At 42.0% G+C, this 25,336-nt stretch overlaps 1 protein-coding gene across 4 annotated transcripts in view; it reads right to left on the bottom strand.

Annotated features, from left to right (window-relative positions):
• Window positions 1-25,336, bottom strand: part of CPQ (carboxypeptidase Q) — a 163,765-nt gene that overhangs the window by 105,863 nt on the left and 32,566 nt on the right. The gene's annotated exons all lie outside the window — the stretch shown is intronic.

Here is a 25,336-nt window from a genome sequence, read left to right as displayed (position 1 = left end):
AGAAACCCCAGGCAGGCAGAATTCGTAGTGCCATAAAACCCTTGCCAAGCTGGATGCACTCACGTAGGCTTACAGGTTCAGATCTTACAGGTTTTTTCTGTACATTTTCCCCTGCAACAGTCCCTCACTCCATTTTTTAAACTACACAAGAATTTGCTGCATGTGTTCAGTATTCATTTGAGTGTTTGGGGATATAGCTAGAATGCTAACCAGGAGACCTTCCAAAAAACATAAAACAAACAATACACCGAAAAAAACCCAACCAACAGTATGATCATTTCATGTATTAATGGTCCAAAAAACCTTACATTTCAACAGCTGTGCAGAAACAAGCAGTTAAACGAGCCCATTCACCTGCATCTTCTGGCAAGATTATGGCTTAGTACTAACATGCTGTGGAACTGCTGAGCAGCGATAATTCAGATTTTATCGCCACCTGTATTGATTCCATTCCTCTCACTACTTCCCAGATGCTCAACAAAAGAAATCCCTAAAATCATATTTGTTTCTCCCGTGTAAGTAGCAGTCACATTTCCTTCGGATGCTCAGTCCCAGCACTCCACTGTAACTGTGAATAAGGCTCCAGACAATGTAGTGAGATGCATGCACGTTAACACACCTGAAATGAATGACCATTTACAGGTACTGTGCTCATCAAGCCAGCACCAAAATTAAACTCAGAAGACACATGGTAGTCCTGTCTTTTTTATGCTCGAGTTACTACTTTACCAAGATTACTACGCTAAACTCAAGTACCCAATCATGATGTTTTGTCATAGGCAGACAGTCAGCCACTGTTCAGCTGATATCAGGATTACAAGGAAATTAGTGAATGCCCAAGTGACTGGATAGACAAAAAGGAAGAACTCCAAGAGAAACCACTATGAGGCTCAGTGCAGCACCACCATACTGTGCATTCCTCAAGCTACAAGGCCAACTCACAGACTGATACTAGGAAATATCCATGGCAGATACTGAGAATATTGAGTTATACATGATTAAAGTTTACATGCATGCAATACATACACTGTGTTCAGTATATCTACATGAGAAATTGTGTAATAAAGTGTCAAAGAGGATACTTAAATGCTAAGCAGAGTAAATTAAGTCCCTTTTATGTAGAGATAATCAAAAACTCTAGCAGCTCCTGACCATATGGCAAGATCTAAGCAAGAGCTAGCTGAACAAATCAGAGAAATAAGGCTATGTATGTAAAAGATGAAGATAGACAGCCTGAGTTTGGCTCAGAAGAGAACAAAGAGAAAGTGGTTCAAGAGAGGGAAGTTTTGTAGCGATGGACAAGGAAGATTTCTTTCACTGTGCAAAAATGAACAAAAATCACTTTGTGGTTATTCTTTCTAGAGAAAGAGGATTTTACTGAATAACCAGACCTTCAATTTGCCTCTCAAGAACAAAAGGAAGAGAAGTATTACAGAGAATCAGCTCAAAACCCAACCTGACTGAAAAGGGTTGGAAAGGGACTTTAAGATCTAGTTCCAAGACCACTGCTATAGGCAGAGACACTTCCCTCTAGACCAGGTTGCTCAAAGCCCTATCTAGCCTGGCTTTAAATGCCTCCAAGGAGAGGGCATCCACAGTCTCATTGGGCGACCTGTTCCAGCGTCCTGCCACTCTCACAGTAAAGAATTTCTTCCCAATATCTAGTCTAAATTTACACTCTTCCAGTTTAAAGTTATTTCTCTTCATCCTGCCACTACATGCCCCAGCTTCTGGAAGGCAACTATAAGGTTCCCCCAGAGCCTTCTCTTCTCCAGGCTGAACAGCCTCAACTCTCTCAGCCTGTCCTTGTAGGGGAGGTGCTCCAGCCCTCTGTTCACCTTTGTGGCCCTCCTCTGGACCTGCTCTAACAGCTCCATGTCCCTCTCATGTCGGGGGCCCCAGAACTGGATGCAGTTTTCCAGGTGAGGTCTCGTGAGAGCAGAGTAGAGGGACACAGTCACCTCTCTTGACCTGCTGGTCAGGCTTCTTCTTGGAGGCAATGAACCTTCAGTGCTTCCTGCTCACACTCGGGGGTGATCATAGAATCATAGGAACATAGAATGGCCTGGGTTGAAAAGGACCTCAAAGATCATCGAGTTTCAACCCCCTGCTATGTGCAGGGTCACCAACCACCAGACCAGGCTGCCCAGAGCCACATCCAGCCTGGCCTTGAATGCCTCCAGGGATGGGGCATCCACAGCCTCCTTGGGCAACCTGTTCCAGTGCGTCACCACCCTCTGGGTGAAAAACTTCCTCCTAATATCTAACCTAAACCTCCCCTGTCTCAGTTTAAGACCATTCCCCCTTGTCCTATCACTGCCAATTACACCCTCGTAAACAGGCATTCCCCTTCCTGTTTAGATGCTCCCTTCAAGTACTGGAAGGCCACAGTGAGGTGTCCCCAGAGCCTTCTCTTCTCGAAGCTAAACAAGCCCAGTTCCCTCAACCTTTCCTCACAGGAGAGGTGCTCCAGCCCTGCGATCATCTTAGTGACCCTCCTCTGGACCTGCTCCAAGAGCTCCACGTCCTTCCTGTACTGGGGGCCCCAGGCCTGGACACAGTACTACAGATGGGGCCTCACAAGAGCTGAGTAGAGGGGGACAATCACCTCCCTCTCCCTACTGGCCATCCCTATTTTAATGCAGCCCAGAACACAGTTGGCCTTCCGGGCTGCAAGCATACACTGCTGGCTCGTGTCCAGCTTCTTGTCCACCTGGACACCCAAATCCTTCTCCGCAGGGCTGCTCTCAATGAAGTCAGATTCTGGTGCTTCAGAACGACACAGTCTTGAAAATGATGTCATCCAGCAAAACATTAAGGGTAATTACACCATGTCATATTTGACATACCCATATTCCAGTACCACAGTTTGGTGTTCAGTAATGGAGAGAGGGTAGAGTCTTTGTATCTTTTATGTTCTAACAAAAGCACCTGTTCTTTAGATTTTAGTTCTACAGGATTACCTTACATCCATATTTAAACAATTTTTTAAAACTACTTAGGAACACAATTGGCTAGATTGATTCTTTACAAATCTATTAATGTTAATAAAAACTCATCATCATTTAGTCTTGACATTCCTATTCAACTTTTGACAAGATTCAGATAAATAAGGCTGTTGGGTTTTGCTTCTGATAAACACTTAGACTTCACATCTTGGAATGGATCCACTAAAAGCTGTTGACTGAAGGGATGTGCAGGTGGTGTCAGATGAGTTCAAACTATTTTTACTGCGTTAGCCTACCTTGCATTGTTCATTAGTTCATACATGGACTACCAACCCTTATCTCCAAGGTAAGCTAACATGCCCAAGGACAAATAAGAAACAGTGCACTAAGCTAAACTGGATGCCCTAATAAAAAAAATGCATCTCAGGTTGAAACCTGGGGCAAATTTAACTGTATCCCAAAGGTACAAGTGAGCATAGTATTACAAGGAATCTAACATGATTCTGAAAGAAAAAAAAGAAGAATCTCTTATTGTGAAAGCATACAAAGATCTACTTCAGCCATCACGTGTATACACACAGCCCAGTGCACAATTCTTCACCCTAACCCTGGGTTGGGAAATACAAAATCTAAGTTGCCTGAGTAACTTCAGTTTATCCCCTTACACCAATGCATTGTGAAACTCCAGTTACAAACACGATAATATATTTTCTTCAGGACCCAGGCCAAGTTCATTATACTAACCACGACCAGAATCTTAAAATACTTTCTTGACTTGTGCTACAACTGTATTAATCTCTAGCTTAACCATAGTGAGATCACAGCATTAACTCAGTAATAAAATCAAAGAATCATAGAATGGCTTGGGTTGGAAGGGACTTTAAAGATCGTCTAGTTCCAATTGCTCTACCACCCACCAGATCAGACAGCCCAGGGCCCCATGCAGCCTACCCTTGAATACCTCTAGGGATGGGGCATCCACAACCTCTCTGGGTAGACTGCGCCAGCACCTCAGCATCACCTCAGCATCCTCTGAGTAAAAAATTTCCTCCTAGTATCTAACAGACTTCCTCTCTCTTAATTTCCTCTCTTTTAGTTTAAAACCATTTCCCTTTTCCAGTCACTGTCAGACCACATAAAAAGACTGTCTCCCACCTGTAAAAGTTCTCTTCTCAAAGCCTGCTCTTCTCCTAGGTTGAACAAACCCAGCTCTCTCAACATTTCTTCATAGGAGAGGTGCTCCAGCCCTCTTACCATTTTCGTGGCCTCCTCTGGACTCGCTCCAACAGCTCTTATGCTGGGATCCCAACACCAGTACACAGTATTCCACATGAGGCCTCACAGGGGCAGAGCAGAAGAAGACAACCACCTGCCTCTCTCTATTAGCCACTCTACTTTTGATGCAGCCCAGGATACTGTTGGTCTTCCAGGCTGTACGTGCACACTGTTTGCTCACATCAAGCTTTTCATCCACCAGAACTCCTAAGTCCTTCTCCGCAGAGCTGCTATCAAAGCGTCCTCCCAGTCTGTACACATATCTAAGACTGCCATGACCAAAATGCAACACCTTGCGCTTGGTATTGCTGAATCACAGAATCACAGAACTGTAGGAGTTGTAAGGGACCTCTAGGTATCATTGAGTCCAGCCCCCCTGCCAAAGCAGGCTCCCTACAGCAGGCTGCACAGGTAGGTGTCCAGGCAGGTCTTGAATATCTCCAGAGGAAGAAAATTCACAACCTCCCTGAGCAGCCTATTCCTGTGCTCCATCACCCTCACCGTGAAGAAGTTCCTTCGCACATTGGTGCAGAGCTTCCCATGCTTCAGTTTACGGCTGTTTCCCCTTGTCCTCTCCCCACAGACTGCTGAAAAGAGGTTGGCCATGTCTCTTTGACTCCCACACTTGTAGGATACTTATTAACATTAATAAGATCACCTCTGAGTCTTCTTTCTTCAAGTCTGACCCGATCCAGGTTACTCAGCCTTTCTGCTGGACTCTCCCCAGGAGATCCCTGTCTTTTTTGTACCGGAGAGCCCAGAACTGGATACAGTACTCCAGGTGAGGTCTGACCAGGGCAGAGTAGAATCTCACTAGATTCGTGTAGGCCCACTTTACAAGCTTGTCCAGATCCTTCTGGATGGTGTATGTTCCTCCTGTTGTATCAACTGCACCACTCAGCTTAGCGTAATCTCCAAATCTGCTGAGGGTACACTCAATGCCACTGTTTGTATCGCTGATAAAGACGTTGAAGAGCAGTATGGTTGAAGAATAACTGGATTGCAGTCTTCTCATATTTCTGCTCCCCCTCACAAACAAAGCTTTAAAATGTAAAGGAGTGACGTTACAGAAGATGCTACAGTGATTCTGTAGCAAAACAAAAGGGAAACCTTTACATCTCAGTCTCCTGCTTACCTATGGAGAACAGTTTATCATGACTGCCTCACCACAGTATCCTTCTCTTCATCAGTAGCAGCATAGCAAAGGCTAAACTCCATTTGAGCACATTCCCTTTTCCAGCACCACAGGAGACCCACACAGCAGCAGAGTCCTTACAAAACAGAACTTGTTTTTGGGCACGCTTATACACCGTGTACATCTGTTCAAGATTCCCATCATTATCTGGATAGAGAAGCCAAGATGTCCTAACTCATAACAACATAAGTCAAAATGTGAACAGTACTGATAATCCTCTCAGAAGAATTATGTCTTTAAAAACAAAATTGAGACTATTACCCATTTACAGCCACTTGGCAAAAAATAAAGGAAATAAATTCAGCCTAATTTTTTGTTTCTGTCATCATTTGTCCCAAGATTCTCTCGCTTTATTTGCTTTTTATGTTGGCTTTGTAGGATTTCAACTGCTGATTTACAGCAAGTTAAAATAATTGCAAGGCTGTTAAATTGAAAACAAAACATGAATACACAGAAAATTCTAAGAAACTATGAAGCAAAAGTATAACCTTGTACAATTATAGAAGATAATACAGCTGCCTGCTGTCAAGAAAACTAGTTATGCAGTCTCTTCTGGATTACTTGAACCAACCTTTAATTGGTGTAGCATCTGCTGAAAGTCTAACAAAGTGTACAAGAGACTCCAGAGATGTTTGGTCTTACCAAAGAAAACTCCTTCTGAAAAAGGCTACAGCATCACTCTGTAACCATATGGGCTCCATTCAAATCAACATTTGGAAAGCTGCATCTAATCAGCGCTAGGCATACATTAAAATTAGGCTTTACCAAATAAGCATAATAGCTTTGACATAATTAGATATCTGCTAGGCTACAGAATGCAACTAATGTGTATGCTTGTATTTCATTATAACATTCAGTATCACGTGCGCCAAGGGAATTCCATGACAACCACAGAAGTTCTTAAAAAATAGCACAGATTAGATATGCTTTGTCAAACAAGAAGCAGAAAGCAACTGTTAATGATCAAATGGAGCAAGTCCAGTGAGTTTCATCCCAGGACTGTACGAACTGCTGGGAAAGAGGAATAGCCTGCACTAGCCTCCCCAAACTTCAGTATCGAGACTTGCATCAGCTGCTCTTCTGCTGTAAGACACTTTCTGCATCCTGCAGGCATTAGGCGGATTCTCCAGCAGCTGGCAATACCTTGAGGGAACCGTTTAAGCCACACACCTGTTTGGCATTCTTGTGTTCAACAAGAACAACCGACCTCCTTCCTGCTGTGTTAACATCCCTGCCTTGTGGGACCACAGCTGCCTGCTGCACATTACTATAGGTATGCTAGCAAAGGGCTCTTGGAGGGAACACCAATGACAATCCTAATTGCCAGCAGCTGCAAGACTTCTGGCTTCAGGGATTCTTTTTTACTTTTTTTTGTTGAACTCCTGGCTTCTCAGCCTTGAGCAGAATCCATATTTATATCTTCGGTGACCTCACAATCACCAGAACCCAGTGAGTACACAGGACAGATTAAAAAACCTCCCCACTAACAGATGTTGTATTTTATACCTACCGGAAGGATGTAAATAAATCCAAACACAAAAGAAAACACATTTAGTTATTTGGAAAGTAGAGAGTGTAAGAGGAGTCACAGGGCCAGAAATACACAAGCAAACTGTAGCCGGCCAGCTGTCCAGAATACTTTTCTGGCCCTCATACCTTCTCCACTTAATGACGTTCATTATTATCAGTAACAAATACCCGTGTTAAAATGATCATCCACAAACAGGTGTGAAGTGGCATTACAGCTTTCAGGAATTACCACATCAGCGTGTCCAAGCCTCTGCTTCACTGCAGACAGAGAGAAACAGAGAAGGTGATGGTGTCCTGTTCTCAGGCATACACACAAAGTGACACTGGAGCTTTACCTTCCTCCAGCGTGGAATGCAAAGCATCAGGGCATGGGAAGGGCAGGCTACTCACCCTTCAGAGAGGTGATGCTGGTAAAGGGTAGCACACAGGAAACAACTTTCAGTGAGCTGAGCAAAAAGGGTAGGAAAGGAGGATACCAATCTTGGTCTCACTCACCATGAAAATTCTTCCTTTCTATCAGGTAATTGCAGAGGAGTCAGGGGAAAGTTTGAAACCCAAAAAAGAGGGGGTGGATGGAGCTGTTCTTCCATCCTTCTCTACCTCTCACACCCTTCAGAGCAGTACACTCTCTGGGCACTGTCCTCCCTAAGAAGACTGAAACTCAAGCCCGTCTTAAATGGAAATATATTTAGGAATAGCCTCTCTCCGCTGCTGGTGCTGCAACACTAGGCCTCATGGAGAAACGCTTTTACAGCTTAAAAAGTAAGGCTTAAAGGTCAGCAGGGATGCAAGGGAAGTTCAGAAAAACCCACCAGATATGAATGTGAATAACAGAGAGCTAACACGGCCCTGAAAACAGCGGGAGAAAGAAGAGCATCTGAGCACCAAAGGCTACCATTTAGACGGACAAAAGCAGAGAACTTTTAACAGTAAAAAACTAGACACAATAACTTCAATACCATAATCACAGATAATGTGGAATTAAATGCCAGGAGTGAAGCACAGGAGAGGAAACAGAAAAATCTAGTCATCTTTTTTGATGTTTATGGGTTTTCACAGAAAATCAGTAGAGCTTCCATGATCATTAATTACAAACAAACAAACAAAAAACAAAACAAAACAAAAAGCAAGCTTTAAAAACTAATTGAATGGGTATAAAGGATATGAGAAGAAAGAGCAAAGGACCTGACTGGATGTAGCCTCAAGCAGTGAGCAAACCAAAAGAAACCAAAAGCTGCCATAAGACACTCATTGAGCCTCTTTTATTTTCTGAAGAGAACTGAATCTCTGAAACATCTTCACTACACAAATGCTTTTCCCACTCCCATAGATTTCATTTCTGCAGAGTACTGAACTACTTTTAGATGTTCTAATTAACAAGGAATAAAATCCAACACATACTGTGTTTGAGTGAAAAAAACAGCTGAGGGCAAAAGAATAAAAAATATTTTAGTAAAAAAAACTACAGAAGGGATATCAGCTATTTTTCCCCCACAGTAAGAGATTTCAGTAGCTCCTCAGGGAAGCAGCTAGTCTAGCATCACCCTGTCTTTGTATTTGCCCATGCAGTTCACACATTATACGAAGATATTCATGAAATGTAAAATGAAATGCCTATTTTTGAGCGTTTGGGATACATTACCTAGTAGTGTACACTAACCTGACAAAAATCATTCTCCAGTGAAACAGTATGTTTTTATTTTCAAACCACAGACAAGTCTGCCTGCCACCTCAGAGTTAGATGCGTTCTGAATTTTTCAGTCTCAAACCCGTCATCCACCGTAAGCAGAAAAGTTCCTTTTAGCAACAGAACATATTTTTAAAGCTTATTACAGTGTTACAATCACTCCTCAAAATTAGGACTAAATATTGAGCAGCATGGCAAAATGTCACGCCAAGCACGAGCACTCTTCCCCTGGTTGTATTTGTTGACTGAGGCACATTCTCCCATGAGCTTCGTAATCTAAATCAGATGAAACAGAAAATCTCCCAGCAGGTCTGTATTTCCCCTGAACAGCTCCTCTCCCTGCAATTAGTGCTATGCCTGCTAAATGAAGAGCGTGGGGCTGAACAAAATCTTTCCAGTGCAAACCACGCTGGGGAGAATGACTGACTCACTTCTGTGCTGCTGGTGTCCTTGGGAGTGGCAGCCACAAGGAAATTAACGTAGTGGATTCCCAATAAGGTGGTTAAATCTTAAGAACTCGAGTCATTTTCCTTCCTCCAAAGGAAAAAAGAAATGGCTGTCAAGTGGCAACACTTCCTCTCTTCCTGTTTTGTTTCAGACACCAAATTTATAGTGCTCTGCAATACATTCTACTTATTCACACTATTTTGCTTATTGTTTGAAGATTTGTTCTCTTTCCATTTAATTGTGGAGATTCCTTCATCATCTGCTGAAAGGGAGAGGAAAGATTACTCTCCATCCTGCTCTTATATTTTATGGCTTGCTTTAGAATCCAATTAGAAGTGTCTACCAGAGTCTCTGCTGGAAGAAAGACTGCCTGAAACGATGCAATTTTCTTTCCAATTTATTAGTTTATCCATGTTGCTGAGGAAAACATTTTTTTGATAAAAGGTAGTGGGCTGGAGGCTTTGGTAGGAAGGTACAACAATAACCATGAATTTCACAGTCCCTAAGTAAACTTAAATACACACGCACTTTCGGACCTTAATGAAGAGATAGAAGCACACACGTTAAAAGAGTGGTGGAGAAAGTGAATTGGAGTTAGGAACATTACAAGATTACAGACCAAATGACAAGAGACAGCTACAGCTCTCCCTCAGACAGCTCCAGGAGAAGAGGGCTGTGCAGGAGGACCATGGGCTTCCTCCTCACCAACCTGCTCTGGGTGCTACTCTCCTGCTCAGGCAGCCTCCAAGAGGAAGGGCATGCAGCAGGTCAGCTGCATTCACACACAAACATGCACTGCATACCAAGTATGGCCTCAAAGCTCTGGATACGAAAAGACTGAAGCCCACCTTCTGCAGCAGTGCAGAACAATGACAGAATAAAAAGTAGGAGTTCTCTTCCTGGTGTTGAAAGGCCAAATAAAAATGACTTTTGGTGCCTAAAGAACACTATGTAGGAAAACTATGTCAATGATCTTTAATGTTTAACACCGAGACCACAAACTTCACAAATAGAAAAGCTGTTTAAAAACATATTTACTCAGAATTGTAACATAATTTCAGAAGTGTGTTAGTTAATGCACATAGACTGAATACAGTTTCAGTTGTCAAACAAAAAGTTGTTTCTGTAAAACAACAGTAAAACACTCTGTGATGTACTTAGGTGTAAGCATAACAATTACTGAAGCTGTTCACTAGAAATGGTATTTGTTTCAAAACTATCTTGTCTATCAACAAACACAGAATTGTACAGAACAACGCTGAATGAGTGCAGTTCACAACTACTCATTGTGTAGTTTAAAGCAGTTGTACTCTCTAGTGCAGCCCAAAGATGACTTGTAGTTTGCAAAGCCTTTGTATCCAGCCGCCAGTGTGGGCTTTTAGTAGTTTCATCTGCGTGAACATAAAGGTTCACTGATTAAGATCAGTATTAACAAAACTCCTGGTTTAAGAGCATAGTGCTTGACCCACAACTTAGCCACTGAACTGTTTCACCTGCAGTGGCAGCTGATAGCAGACATGACCTCGGGTAACTCACACAGTACCACTTCCTACTGCCTCAAAACCAGAGCTGTGAACCTACTGAGTGGCCTGGTAGCAAAGATGCTGATAAAACATCATCCTTCTTGGAGATCCCTGATCTGTCAACACCAAAACACTTAATGGGAGACAGACCCTTCTGACAGCATCCTTCTTAAATGCTGGTGGCCAGGCTGAGTCACAAACTTTGTCAGATCCTGAGATGCGCTCCTTGCTAACCCCTACAGTCTTTCTTACTGTGGAGGTGGAAAACAGCATGTTTATAGTCAGAACTTCTCAGCCAAAAACATACTTGGACTAAAAATCCCTTCAAATTTCGCAGATGCTCTTTCTAATATCCCACAATTTCCAAAGTATACCAAACTGAGCTGAGTGCTCTGAAATACTGTTATGTTTTCTTTACTCATCTAGACCTAAAAGCAACAGCATTCCTCTTTCTACATCGTATCTTCTACTTAAACAGATACACAGCCAAGGACGTCACACAATGAGCTGATACTGACCTAAGCATTTCAAATTCCTCTCTAAAAAAATAAGTACAATAACTAACAATTACTTCAGGGAAGTAATTATCCCCCTGTACTCAGCACTGGTGAGGCCGCACCTCGAGTACTGAGTCCAGTTTTGGGCCCCTCACTGTAAGAAAGACATCGAGGCCCTGGAGCGTGTCCAGAGGAGGGCAACAAAGCTGGTGAGGGGTCTGGAGCACAGGCCCTATGAAGAGCAGCTGAAGGAACTGGGATTGTTCAGTCTAGAGAAGAGAAGGCTCAGGGGAGACCTTATTGCTCTCTATAACTACCTGAAGGGAGGTTGTAGCGAGCTGGGGATTGGCCTCTTCTCTTGTGTGACTAGTGATAGCACTAGAGGGAACGGCTTCAAGCTGCACCAGGGAAGGTTCAGGCAGGACGTTAGGAAATACTACTTCTCTGAAAGGGTGGTCAGGCACTGGAATGGGCTGCCCAGAGAGGTGGTGGAGTCACCGACCCTGGAGGTGTTCAAGGAACATTTGGATGTTGTGTTGAGGGACATGGGTTAGCAAGAACCATTGGTGATGGGCGAATTTTTGGACTGGATGATCCTGTGGGTCTTTTCCAACCTTAGCAATTCTATGATTCTATGAACTGTATTAAACATATGACTAATTAGCTACTTCAATTTAGATACCTTATGGGGAAGACTCTCAGAGGAACAAATGGCATTCTCCTTTCCTTTCTCTAGAAAATCTTAAGGACAAACATTATCTGAACATCTCTGACACTTTGCAACAGTGCTCTTCAGTTACTTCTCAACTTTTCCCACTTGCCTGGATTCTGCCACCTTTTTCCCTAACTCTCAAGTCTAACAGTAAGTAACACCAAAATATCAAAGGAATAAAATGTACTGCTCTATATGGGAAAAGGTTAAAGAATCCATCACTGAGTGTTGCTTAGAAGTACCATACAAAGTTTTATATGATTGAAGCCTAATTTTAGGTACTGGAAAACATTTATGTTTCTAAAATGACAAACTGCAGCTGCACTTATTATTCTAAGAAGCTCCGCTAAATTTTCTCATGGGTATGCCTATTCACATCACATTTCTGGCAACACTGAAATATCAGAATTCTCTCTGGTACTGCAGCATACAACTTCTGTTTTCCTCAATTTTCAGCATTATAAACTAAGTAAAGAGGGGAAAACAAAAAAAAAGACAAACAGTTTTGTGGAGTTACATACAGTCTCCGATGATCTCCCAGCTGAACTCAGCAGACCAGGATATTAGATTCTATGTGCTGGCAGCATCTGGACAGTGCTTATTCCCTGCTCAAGCACAAACTTAGTTCCCTCTAACACCCTCTCTGGAGATATGAAGTGTATACTTAAGCTGTCTGGTCCCTTCAAACTCTTCCTGGCTTTCCCATGCCTCCCCAGGATCAACTGCAGCCTTCTCAGAGCCTGAAACTGGGACCTCTGAAAGTTGCTGTTTTCTTCTTTGGAGACTGTAGGAAGAGAGTGTCACAGACCCTCCTCAAAGAAATACCACGGTCTACATTCTGAGAAAGAACAAGCAATAGACAGGCTATAGAACAACTATTAAAGCCTTCCTTACATTCTTCCTGTGAGCATCCTTCTTCCAAACCTCAGACCTCTGCCACAATCACATTTCAATATCAAGACGTAATTTCTAGCCTTACCGTTCTCCTTGATGATAAATGTCTGTTACTATGAAAAGCCTTGTACTTTCACAAAATTCCAGCTCCTTCACGCTGTTTCCAGAAGCTTCAAATATCTCACAGTGAGTCACTACTGAATTAAACTCAAAATCCAAATCCTCTGAGCTACGACCAACCAATAGTTTTTAAATATTTACATTCAAAAATATGACATTTCAAACTAATGAACTGTATTCCCTGTCATTCAACTCCTGCCAGATCCTTCCAGCAGATCTCTGTTAAGGCAACCTGGATTCTCAATCCAGCAGATGTTAACAATCACACACATTTTATTGAAAAATAAAAAGCAGTGGTTATATAGTAGATTATTCATCAGATGTAGCCACCCGATATAACTACTACTGGTTTTGGTACAGGCAAATTACAGCATAATCTATTATTGTCAACCTGATCACAGTTGAGAAAAATCAACTTCTAACAATGTCTTTTTCAGCAGACTGTACAAATGGTACACTACATTGGTGTTCCAAAAATACTACTTCTGTTTTTAAACAGGGAAAGAGAGAAATAGCAGTGAGCTGCTCAGGATCCCAAAGGAACACAAGGGCAGAGTGATGAATGGAATTTCACAATCCCTGTTTTTAATCAATTCCTGTGATTATTCTCCTTCATCATGAGTATCTTGTTGTCCTGTGCACAATGTTTAGAATCAGTCTGGATTTTCCAGAGCTAAATAGTACAGTGGTTTCAATACCTTTTCTTAAGATATATTTTGACTTCGTAGTCATCAGTGCACTAATGTAATGAAGTCCATACAAAAATAGTAAATCAGAGTAGATAAAAAGACAGGAACTCTACGCTTCACAGAGTATTTGCAATATTCAGATTAGACAGCCAATGGAGAACAACTGCTGAGATTGACTAGAAAAACAAGGTATTGGTGAAACAGTTTAGTAGAAGTCACAGACCCTATTCACCTACCCAGGCAAGGACATGTGGGTATGATCTGTAATACCAAGCCAAAGGTCAATTTAAAAAGGAAAGTTGAAAGATAGCAAAGATACAGCCTTCAGTTTGTGCCATCCTCCTAAGTATACAAACAGCATGAGAGAGAAAGTATAAGGTGCCTGAAGGAGAAGGCAAGAGGCAAGTAATCAAAGCTGGCATCACGGGCAGAGCAGAGACAGGAGTTGGCACTGCTCATTTATTAAACCAGATGGAGAAGGATCTTCACCATTTATCCTTACCCCGCAGGAAGATCAAAGAATTAGTATTTGATGCAACAAGATGGACACAATGAGAGAGGCTCAGGTGACTGATTGGATTTGAAGGGGAAACCAAAGCTAGTAAAAAGGATTAGAGTAATTGTAATGGCTACACTTAGGAGGCAAAAAACATTACTCCTGCAGGGAAGAGGCCAGTGGTACTGTTGGCTACCAACATCAGGATCTATTTAGAAAATAATTCTAAACAATAACCTTGGAAGTATTGACTCTGACTTCCTAAGAACACTAGTCAAAATTTCTGTGCCAAAAATCTCTAGTTCCATTATACAAACAGGTCTAGTTGATCCTACCTGATCCTTCCAGGATCTTATAAACAGGAGGGGGAACAGCTGTTTACAAGGGTGGGTAGTGATAGGACAAGGGGGAATGGTTTTAAACTGAGATGGGAGATTTAGGTTAGATATTAGGAAGAAGTTTTTCACACAGAGGGTGGTGACGCACTGGAAGAGGTTGCCCAAGGGGGTTGTGGATGCCCCATCCCTGGAGGCATTCAAGGCCAGGCTGGATGTGGCTCTGGGCAGCCTGGTCTGGTGGTTGGCGACCCTGCACATAGCAGGGGGGTTGAAACTCGATGATCATTGTGGTCCTTTTCAACCCAGGCTATTCTATGATGGTACTTAAATGCCTGAACACACATCATCCTAGAGCTAACACAGCCGGGTGAGACCATCCTATGTGAAGACAGCATTTAATGAAATAGCATAGAAATATTCTACCACATTGACAAGCTACAAGGACAACTGTAGGAAGTAGAAGAACTAGCAAAACCAGAGGCCTCCTACCACTGGAAACATTCTTTTAAAGAGAAATCATAATATGTAAGAGCAAACAATATATTTGCCCACATTTTAGAAAACAAGGCAATACAAAATGAGGAATTAGTGCTTCCAAATCCTTTGTGTGCCTGGTGCATAAAGCTGAGAGATTATGGATATTAACAGCTGAATACCACATTGGGTGCATTCACCGAGTGGCACCTAGGTTTGTTTGCTTGTTGTTACAGGTCTTAAGTAAAAAGTTACATATTGGAATAAAACATTTTGTTGTACACATCAAATAGGTCTTAGAGCAAATAAAACCAGTCAGTCCCTATGCAAACTTGTGCTCACTTTTGGAAATCAGCAGTAAACCTTGGCAAGAATACTTCAGATGTCCTACAGTACATCCAGCACGTTTCATAAATAAGCCATTAATGCACACATAACAAAACAGTTCAGTAACTTGTAGGTATTTTTTTTAATAATATCCATATGTCAAAAACAATACCAAAAAGATCTTGAAAAAGAATGAGCAGTATGGGAAATGGAAACAGTACTTAGTGGAAAGTACAGACTGGAAAACCAAGACATGAAAATAATAAAACTGGATACATGGGCAAATCTATCCAGTAGATCACAATGCAAATTGTCTCAGATCAAGAGAAAAAAAAGAGTGGCAGTATATCTTGAAATCACTAGAGTAATCCCAGTATACATCAAGGAGCACAGTTCCTACTCTCAGTACCCTTTTTTGTTTGTTTGTTTTTTAATGGTGAGTATTAGAATCACAGATTTATAGAATATCCCAAGTTGGAAGGGACCCATGAGGATCACTGAGTCCAACTCCTGGCTCCTGGTTCCCCAAAAACCAGCCATGTATGATTCTGATGCATTCTGGTATTGTTGAACCTCTTCCAGTTGTCCAGAGTTATGTGCTCACAAGCTCTGGAGGTAACCTCTCTAGATAAAGTCCTCAGTGCTACACTTCCATGGAAAAAGCTTGGAGAATTACAGTAAAATGAAATGACATTCTACATGTTTCTCACATCTTATCAGCAGCTGAGAAATAGATACACCTCTTGTAAAAATAATTTGCTGGCACTGTATTACTCAGATCCCTTTCAGAAACCTCTATATGCAGTTTTGTTGTCAGGTTTTCCCTTTATCCTCTGTATTTATGGACTCCACATACTGGTAAGATGCTTGTCGGTTTAATCAAGAAAACTGAAGAACACAAGAGCTCTAAAACAGGACCTGCAACTGATGGAGCAAGACATGATGATGATGCTGGGTGGTTCTGAACTTGTTAACAGCGTTTTCATAGGCACAGATATTCACAGAGAGTCAGAAGAGCCCAACAGTACTGAAGAGTGCCAGAACTGATTAGGGTTAAATTAACAGGAAATCATGGAGAAGTGCTAAAATTCCCAGTGCTCGACCCTCAGCACAGCTGTAACTCCTTACAGTTCAGTACAAGAAACTCAAAACGTGGCAGTTTTATAAGGTCAACAACGTTATATGTGTGGACCAGCAATGAAGGCAAAGGCAGAATAAAACTGTTCTTTTATACCTTATTGACTGTAGAATATTAGAAAAGGGCTCCATTTCTCCTTAAGACATGCAAGTTATCTGGCTGCCAGCAAGGGTTTGCCCAAAAACAAGCAGAAAGACTGCACTGCGGGATGCACTCTGGCATTTTGGCCTTCAGGGAACACAAGAAGCAAAGTAAAAATTAATGAATTGTCAGTCAACAACATATTGAGACATCTTGTAGGGAAAGCCCCTAAGTGCAAGGCAAGAAAATAAATCCCACAGCACTCTGCCAATTCATACCTCTTAGGGGAGCAAGACAACACAGAGCTATGAACATCACTAGAATCTTTCACAAGCTCACCAGAGACTTACAAAACATGGTATGTTCTTATTTCCTCTTACTACACTGCAAATGAGAGTTTTACCTTTGTTTTCTGGTCACTGAGGAGAACAGAAGAAAATATTGCTGTATCCTGTTACCATAGGATATTGCCCTAGGACAATCCCTCTCTGAAAGGCTTCCTATGAACAGTTTTTGAGGTTGTACTATTCTTAAGTGATAAGTGTTCATAGACAGCACTCCTTCCTGCTTCCTTCACAACACATAATTACTGCTACACTTCCATAGCTACCACTCAGCTTCCTGCTGCCTTCGTGTCCGTGCACTCCTCAAGCCTATACAAAATGGCCAGAAGGTGCTGCCTACTCACAAGAAGACTTTTTGTAGAAGTTCTGCAGCATCAAAACAGAGCACACAGAACATCAGGCAGGGGAGAACCAGGCTGACTGGTTTTCCAGTTCCCTCAGAGATCAATTCTAAACTACCTTGACCAAGAGTGCATTCTCTGCACTACTGAAAGAACATAACTATTTTAGTTTGAAACCACTGCCACCATAGTAGGGTCTGTTGTGATGGGACAAGGGGGAAAGGTCTCAAACTAAAAGAGGGATTATTTAAACTGAATATAAGGAAAAAGGTTTTCACAGTAAAGACAGTGAAGCAATAGAACAGGTTGCCAAGATGGTGGCTGCCCCATTCTTGAAGACACTCAGTGTCAGGCTGGAAGGGTCTAGCTGTAGATGTTCCTGTCCATTGCAGGGGCTTGGACCAGATGACCTTTAAGAATCCCTTCCAACTCACAAGATTCTGTGATTCTATGATCCACAGCCACCACTTTACCCTGTAAGCATAAAACTCACCTGCTAGAGAGGAAAAAAGCCACCTGAACACCAGAATGAGACAGTAGGAACAACAGGTTCTCTGTCACTGTGATATGGCAATGAGCAAAGAAAGTTTACAGAGTAAAACAAATGAAGGCATCAGATCCACAAGTAATATATGTAAAGTCATTGTTTTCAGCCTTTCTGACAACCGCTAGCTCCCTGGAAGTACACTTGGAACACCAGTATCCAAATTACACAGCACTGCCAGTGGTCAAGAAAAATCCCAGATACCAGCTGAGCACCATTAAATGAAATGGAAAAAAGGTAAATTCAGTGTTGTTTTTTTTTTACTCAAGGATTACAGAAATAGTTTGTTTTTACACTCAAAGAAACATCTCGTGTCCCAGACATCCTTTGGAAAACATTACTTCTGGAAAGTTAAGTCAGTGAGTTTCTCCCTTTAAAAGAGATCTTTCTCCATGTTTTTCCTTGACAAACAGGAAATCTAGTTCCACCATTCATCTGCAGTGATGATCATGGAATCAGAGAATGGTTTGGGTTGGGAGGGACCTCGAAGATCATCTAGTTCCAACCCCCTGCTATAAACAGGGACACCTCCATCTACATCAGGCTGCTCACAGCCTCATCCAGCCTGGCCTTGAATGCCTCCAGGGATTCACAGCCTCTCTGGGCAACCTGTTCCAGTGTCTCACTATCCTCACAGTAAAGAATTTCTTCCTCACATCTAGTCTAAATCTGCCCTCTTCCAGTTTAAAGCCATTTCCCTTGTCCTGTTGCTACATGCCCTTATAGAAAGTCCCTCCCCAGCTTTTCTAATGATCCCTAAGTTCATCTTCCGTGACATACAGAAAGCATCAGCTCCGTTCATGTCCCCTCTTGGAACTACCATTTGACAATCACAAGCAACAACTTGCACCTGTGGAGTGATTCTTACATCACGGAAGACACATGTTTGACAGCTACTCCACAACAATTTAAAGTATCATGCAGATTAAGTGACTGTTCTGGAGGTCTCACAAGGTACGTCTCTACAGCCTTTCAGTGTGAATACAGACTGAGCTTTTGAAGTGATACACCTGGAGTGCAAGTTTTGGATTCCACTCTAGTGAAACCAAGCCAGAAGATGCACTCCATCATGTACACAGCATGGCCCAACTGCTAACATATGCTCAGTCTCTGTTGTTGTACCTAAAATAATAAAGCTTTAATTGTAGCTGTTTCAAAAAAAAGAAAAAAGGTGTTGTTTTTTTTTTTTAATTATTAACTAATCAGGTGGGGAAAAAAATGCTTTAGAATAAGGATTTGTGTTTTGGAAGGTGTAAACACGATTAGCAATCAGAAGGGGAGGAAGTTCAAACCAATAAAATACTTTCCCTAATTCCAAGTGAACCAGATACAAGAGTATTTCATTGACCAAAAAAAAAGAGGAAAGCAGGTTTACAGATTAATTAAAATATATCCACACCTGCAGACTTGCAGACAAGGCCAGCTTAATCAGAATCAAAGAAAAGTTGAGAGGACCAAGCAGAAGCACAGGAAATTAACTCACATACCATATCTGCTAACAAGGCAAAAGCTGGAATAACTGCAGCTTCCTGAACATACGCAGCCCTAAGAAAGGGAAACAAATCTCAAGAGCATCCAAGGTCCTGATGTCCCACGAACACAAAGCCTGTGCGCTTGGCCAGGGAATTTATGTGCCAGCTGCTCTCCAGTCACACATCCTGCAGGCATCAGCAAATCCCATCCCTGAAGGCAACCAGATACACCACTGAGGCTGTATGGCTTCCACAGCCCAGATCCTGCAGTTACCAGGATGCTATCCCAGAGCAAAAGAAGGGTGTATGAGTGTTGGGGGGACAGAGGGAAGTGAAACAAAAACTTACAAGAACTAATAATACAAAAATACTATTTAGTTTTGTACGTATAAAGCAATTTCGCTACTTTCCTTTCAATGGGTATCAGATGCAATAAAAAAATTTAGTTAAGCTCAAATGCCCAAGACTTTTTTTTTTTTAAATTAAAGAGCCACACAGATGGCCAGTCTCATGCTTCAACAGATGATGTTACTGAAGAATAAGTGATGGCAAAGCTAACTCCTATTTAGTGCAACCACAGGCTTACCTGTTCATAGAAATTGCTTTATTAAATGCCTAAACTAAAACAAAACAAAACAAAAAGATAGCAAGCAAGAAGTTGTTAGCTGCAGAGCTCCAGAAATCATTTTATGATGCAGCTTATCTTTTAGAAATGCACTAATAGCTGGTGGCCCAGGCCATTTAGCACAGAAGAGAGGCAGCCCTCTAGGGCACCGTGACATATCTTATCTGCTTGACTCACAGGCACTGATACAGGGAAGAGAATACAGGTCTGCTCAGCTAGATTCACACACAGCACTGAAGGGTTGCTGAGAGACTCTCCTACAGCTCATGAGTAGGATGGACTCAGGTCGTGCTGACTCCCTTATTAATAAAGAACTGCTACCATACAGGTTATAGCCTGGTGCTTCTGTGGAGCGCTTACCAGCTGAAATTCAATTCCATTTAAACACAGCAGTTAAGAAAGACTACTAAGATGGCAGCAAAATTAAGTATACTGGCATGCATGGTGAAAGGAGGGGCAGAACAGGAGGGAAAGGAGCCTCAGGGTCAGCTATCATAACCAGAGGGTATAGCACTTCAACAAAAATATATCAGATATCAAATACAAGCAAAAGAAATCCTATCAAAACTCCTGTGCCATTCCAGACTTCAGAAAACTTGACAGAAAAAGCAGAAGCTGAATGTCCCCATGAAGCCCCTACTTTCCTTAACCCAGAGTATCCACGAAAGGAGGAAGCTTCACATCTGGAACCAAGGGCAGCAGACCAAGCATTAGCATTAGGAAGAGGTGATGTGGTAAAAAGTCACTGTGCCAGCACATGAGAGCCAAGAAATGACACTCGTGTTGCCAGAGCGATCAAGGGAATGAATTGCTTACACAGCAGGGAAGAATGAAAAGAAAGATGGGAAAGGAAAATAAAAAGCCAGATGCATTTTTGAGGGTACAATGTATATACACAAATAGTATGTGTTACCATATGTGGCAAAAGCAGATAAACCAACTAGGGGTAAAAAAATGGGGAAAAGAAGAGAAAGATACAGTGTTATGACATTATCTAATCCGTGGTTCTCAAGGAACAGAAAGATGTTGTTACAGTCTCAGATTGATAAGAGCACATTCACACAAGACAAATGTAATGGACCATTTTAACAGTGAACAGCTATCTCTTGCCTTGCCTATAGGGCATTCTAAAAACTTACAGCCAGGAAGTAAAAGAGTAGAATTTGGCTACCTTATCACAGCCACATTTTCTATCTCTGCTTTGTAAACTGAGTATTTTTGCCATAATGTCTACCACAAACTGAGAAACACTCATCAATTCCTTGCACACAACAGCAAATATACGTATTACATGTTTCAATTTGCACAAGACCATTAATCACAGTACAGTCAAGCTACTTAAACCAAAAAAAGGTCAACATCCTGGTTTCTGCAAAAAGCCAAATACTATGGATACTGTTGATTAGTTACAATAATATGTGTTATTTCAGAAGGTTCATTATAAGTAGTTCCGTTACTCCTGACTCCTACTATACAGATTTTAGTGTTTTTACCACCAAACTGCCAACACCTTGGAATTTGTTACTGGGAAAAAGGTTGTCATAAACATAATAGTTGCAAGGAGGACAAGGCAAATTACCTACTTGTCACCGTGGCGTTCTCCTGAGTATCAAAACTCACTGGTAAGGTGACAGCTATGAAGTAGCAAGACAACCATTTGACTGACACAAAACAGTGACCATTTCAAGATCTCTCCTAACATGACAGAACAGCTGGACTACATGGTAACAGAAGCCATGTAACTACTGCCCTCACCTAACAAGCCAAGAGAGATGGTGTAGGCAATTTTATTTCTTAGTCAATTACCATTTTGTCCTAACCCTAAACAAACTCTGTCCTTGAAACTGAACAACAAAGCTCCTCACTATCACAAATGAGTTGGCATCAGCTCTAATAGAAACAAAGAAATATTTAAGCTCATTCCCTCTTGCCCTCATTCAGTCTTGGGGTGCCTGAGACCCTAAGCAGTTTTATGCTTTCTACAGCTACAGTACCATACCTTAAAGACAAATATGCTGCCCACATTATCTCTGCTCAAAGGTTCCCTTCAGGATCCACAGTTTTTGCCCTTGACAGCATGGCAGCTGCTTGCCAACTCTTGACCAAGGAACAGTCAGCAAGCTGCCAGGAGGAGAACACTGATTTCATTCACTCCGGGATTTTACCAATTCCATCCTGTCAGTAAACTTTAATAACCTGCCTTAATAAGCCTAAGATGCTAATTTACTAGACTGTACTTCTTTTTAACCTACCAGTATTGTTCACATTGGAAGATCATCTAGAAATCACACCATGAAGAGGTTTTCATTGTTTTAGCCAGCTTAGTCTGTCACCAACAGAGTAGCAGTAGGCCCTGTTCAATATAGGTTGCAATCTTAAACAAATAAACAACAACAAAAAACCACCACATACTAAAAAACACACTGATACAGCTGAGGGAAAACTGTGAAGTTCTGCCCTTCGGTGACCTGAGGAAAGTGGGACAGGGAGTATTAGGGGGATGCTTTCCTCTAATATGTTTGCTTTGGAAAACTGCCATAACACCATTATCAGTTACTCATATATAGGTGCACATGTGGACTGGGTGCCCTCCAAAGTGAAGGTTCTGGTCAACAAAGTAGCAGTGTACAAACTGGAAGAATGCAGGACTTTCTTTCACAATACTAAGAAGCCTTTCATCAGCACTTTACCTTTCATCTCTCACCCTTCTAACTTGCTGTTCCCTCCGGCAATGCAGCATTTGCCATCAATCACTCCAAAGAGCAGCTTAGGCAAGTGGAGCCCCAGACGCTGGCTGAGGAGAGGCGCTGCATCCCAGCAGAGTCCACAGGACAGCACAGCTGTAGACTGACAAGGGGACACAAACAGTGAACAGAAGAAAACACAGGAGGAGGCATGGATACAGGAGAATCCATCCCCCCTGAAGCAATGCCTGTTTTCTGACAGAAACACAACACAGATCCGTGCATCACCGAGTGGCAGAAGTGACAGACTGAGCCTGAATACTTCTCATATTACAGGGAAAAGTAGATTAACCAATTCCTCCTCCTTCCATAAAAGAAACCCCTAAGTGAAGGTAAATGTAGAAAGGATAGAAAGTACATTTCATGAAAAAAGTGCTTCTTGGCAGCATCTAAATTTGAAATTGCTTTTGACACCTCAGCTCACAGCATAGATTAAGGATTCAATGCTTCTAAACAAACACACATTTGGCAGCTGTCTCTCCCCTCTTTTCATTCAATTCTGAAATAACTATAATGCAGTATTTCAGATCCCATAAACAGTCTTTACTACCTTGAGCCTCCACCTCTGTTCCACATCTCTATAATTTCCATTACATGTTAAAATACACTTCCAGAAACAGGTTGGCAAACAGAAGATGCAAAGAGCAGCCTTCAAATTGAATACCTCTGCAGGGTGCCAGAAATAAGGACTGGAAAGATCAGAGCTCAGATCATCTTCTGGTTTTCAGACAATCAACAGGTCAGAGATTACAATGTTCTCTGATGACAACAAATAAGGCTATTTTCAAAAGATACTTCTTTTTTTTCCCATAGAACTGTTTTTTGAAACATATTTCACTTTCTGTTCAACAGTATTAAATTTATTAGAACATTATTAGTACTAGGAAATATATTGTAAGTGATACATTTATGGAGCACTACTATGGTTTGGACAGTATCTGAATTCAAAATACTTTGTTTTCAAGAAAGCAATTTAAGCATGTAACGTTGGTTTCTTTAGGAGAACATATGAAGCACATAAAAATGTTAGCAAGCAATAACACCAACAGCTCAGCACATGATCCAACTCAGTTAGTTGGCATTACTTCATTTCTCAGACTTTTTGAAGCAACACCAATGACGAAGGCTTGCACAATACTGATACTGCTCAGGTGTGACCAATTACATTTTGACCCCAATGGTGGACTCGGGAGTGCTTCCAAGTGCTGGCCCCAGCCACTTCCCATTGTCAGACACAAGAAAGACCCAATGCTATACCACCTCTTCCCAATTCCCAGCCTTCACTTCTATAGCAACAAAACCAAGGAGCACAGATCGAAAAGAAACCATGCCATTACCCTAACAGGACACGTCTCCAGTGTGGCACACACCCAGGGTCAGGTTAGCTACAGACAATGATGACTCTTCGGGTAAAGACCTAATGGGCAGCTGGGAGTAGCAACAAATAACATGCACTGCTTGGAACACACACAGGCCAAACAGAATAGTATTACAAAATGCAGCACCACTTACTTTTATAAAGTTCACATAGTCATACATTTGTTTGAGTTGGAAGGGACCCTTAAATGTCATCTAGTCCAACTCCCCTGCAATGAACGGGGACAGCTACAGCTAGATCAGGTTGCTCAGAGCCCCATCCAGCCTGACCTTGAACGTCTCCAGGGATGGGGTATCCACCACATTTCCAGGCAACTGTTCTAGTGTTACACTATCCTTATTGTAAAAAACTTTTTCCATATATCCAGTTTAAATCCTTTCACTTTGAAACCATTTCCCCTTGTCCTATCCCCTCCTATCCCCTACAGTCTGTCCCCTACTTTCTTACAGCCCCCTTTCAGGTACTGGGGGGGGGGGCCGCTCTCAGGTCACCTTGAAGTCTTCTCCAGGCTGAACGGCCCCATCTCTCTCAGCCTGTCCTCATAGGGAAGGTGTTCCATCCCTTGGATCATTTCTGCCCCTCCTCTTGATGTGCTCCAACAAGCCCAAGTCTCATACTGTACTGAGGACTCCACAACTGTATACAGTACTCCAGGTGAGGCCTCACCAGCACAGAGTAGGGGGGCAGGAACACCTCCCTCACCCTGCTGGCCACACTTCTTTTGATGTGGCCTAGAATACAGTTGGCTTTCTAGGCTGTGGCATACTGCTGGTTCATGTCGAGCTTATCATCCATCAGTACCCATGCATCTCTTCAGTGCCGACTCATGTAAGGGGTTTTGTTGCCAGGCGGATAAGCCTTCCCTCTGACATGGCTTAAACACCCAGCTACTCTTGCCTCCAACCACACAGGCTCCTCCAGAGCTTGCAGCTCAAGTTCCAGAGGGAGGGCATGTTTCTGGCTCAACCACAGTCCTCAGTCCAGCTCTGAGCCTGTATGATCTCTCCTCTCAGCCAGCAGGCTGTTGGACAAAGCCCACTGCAGGCATTAAGCTCACCAACAACTATGTCATATCTTAAAAATGTTATGCTAATAACAGTGTGTACCTGATGGCCAGATTCCTCTCCATTTCATCTCTGTGCCTCAACTCGTGTTCTCCAACACAGATGAGCATTTTAAGTTTAAGCTTTCAGAGTCAGAAATAAATCTTCAGATTAAAAAAAAAAAAAGAAAAAGAATTCTCTTACCAATCAGAAAACAAAAAAAAATGCTTATTTCAGTAGTAAAACTGTATATGATAAGTAGGTAATGTACTAAGTCATCTAAAATACAAGAAAACATGGTTTCAGCCTATCTTATTTAAAGAACAGAGTGAGGATTACCAATCTTACTTCTAAAGTGCTCCGAACTAATGGTGTTTGAAGCAGACTACTGTTTCATCTAATACAAGCCAGCCTAGTGCTGGGAAAATTACCAATACAGCAAAAGCTATACACACACATTCCAGTCAAATACAC

The sequence above is a fragment of the Gallus gallus genome, chromosome 2 (genome assembly GCF_016699485.2).
Source record: "Gallus gallus isolate bGalGal1 chromosome 2, bGalGal1.mat.broiler.GRCg7b, whole genome shotgun sequence".
NCBI classification, from domain to species: Eukaryota; Metazoa; Chordata; class Aves; order Galliformes; family Phasianidae; genus Gallus; species Gallus gallus.
This window is presented reverse-complemented; position numbering and strand designations above follow the sequence as displayed.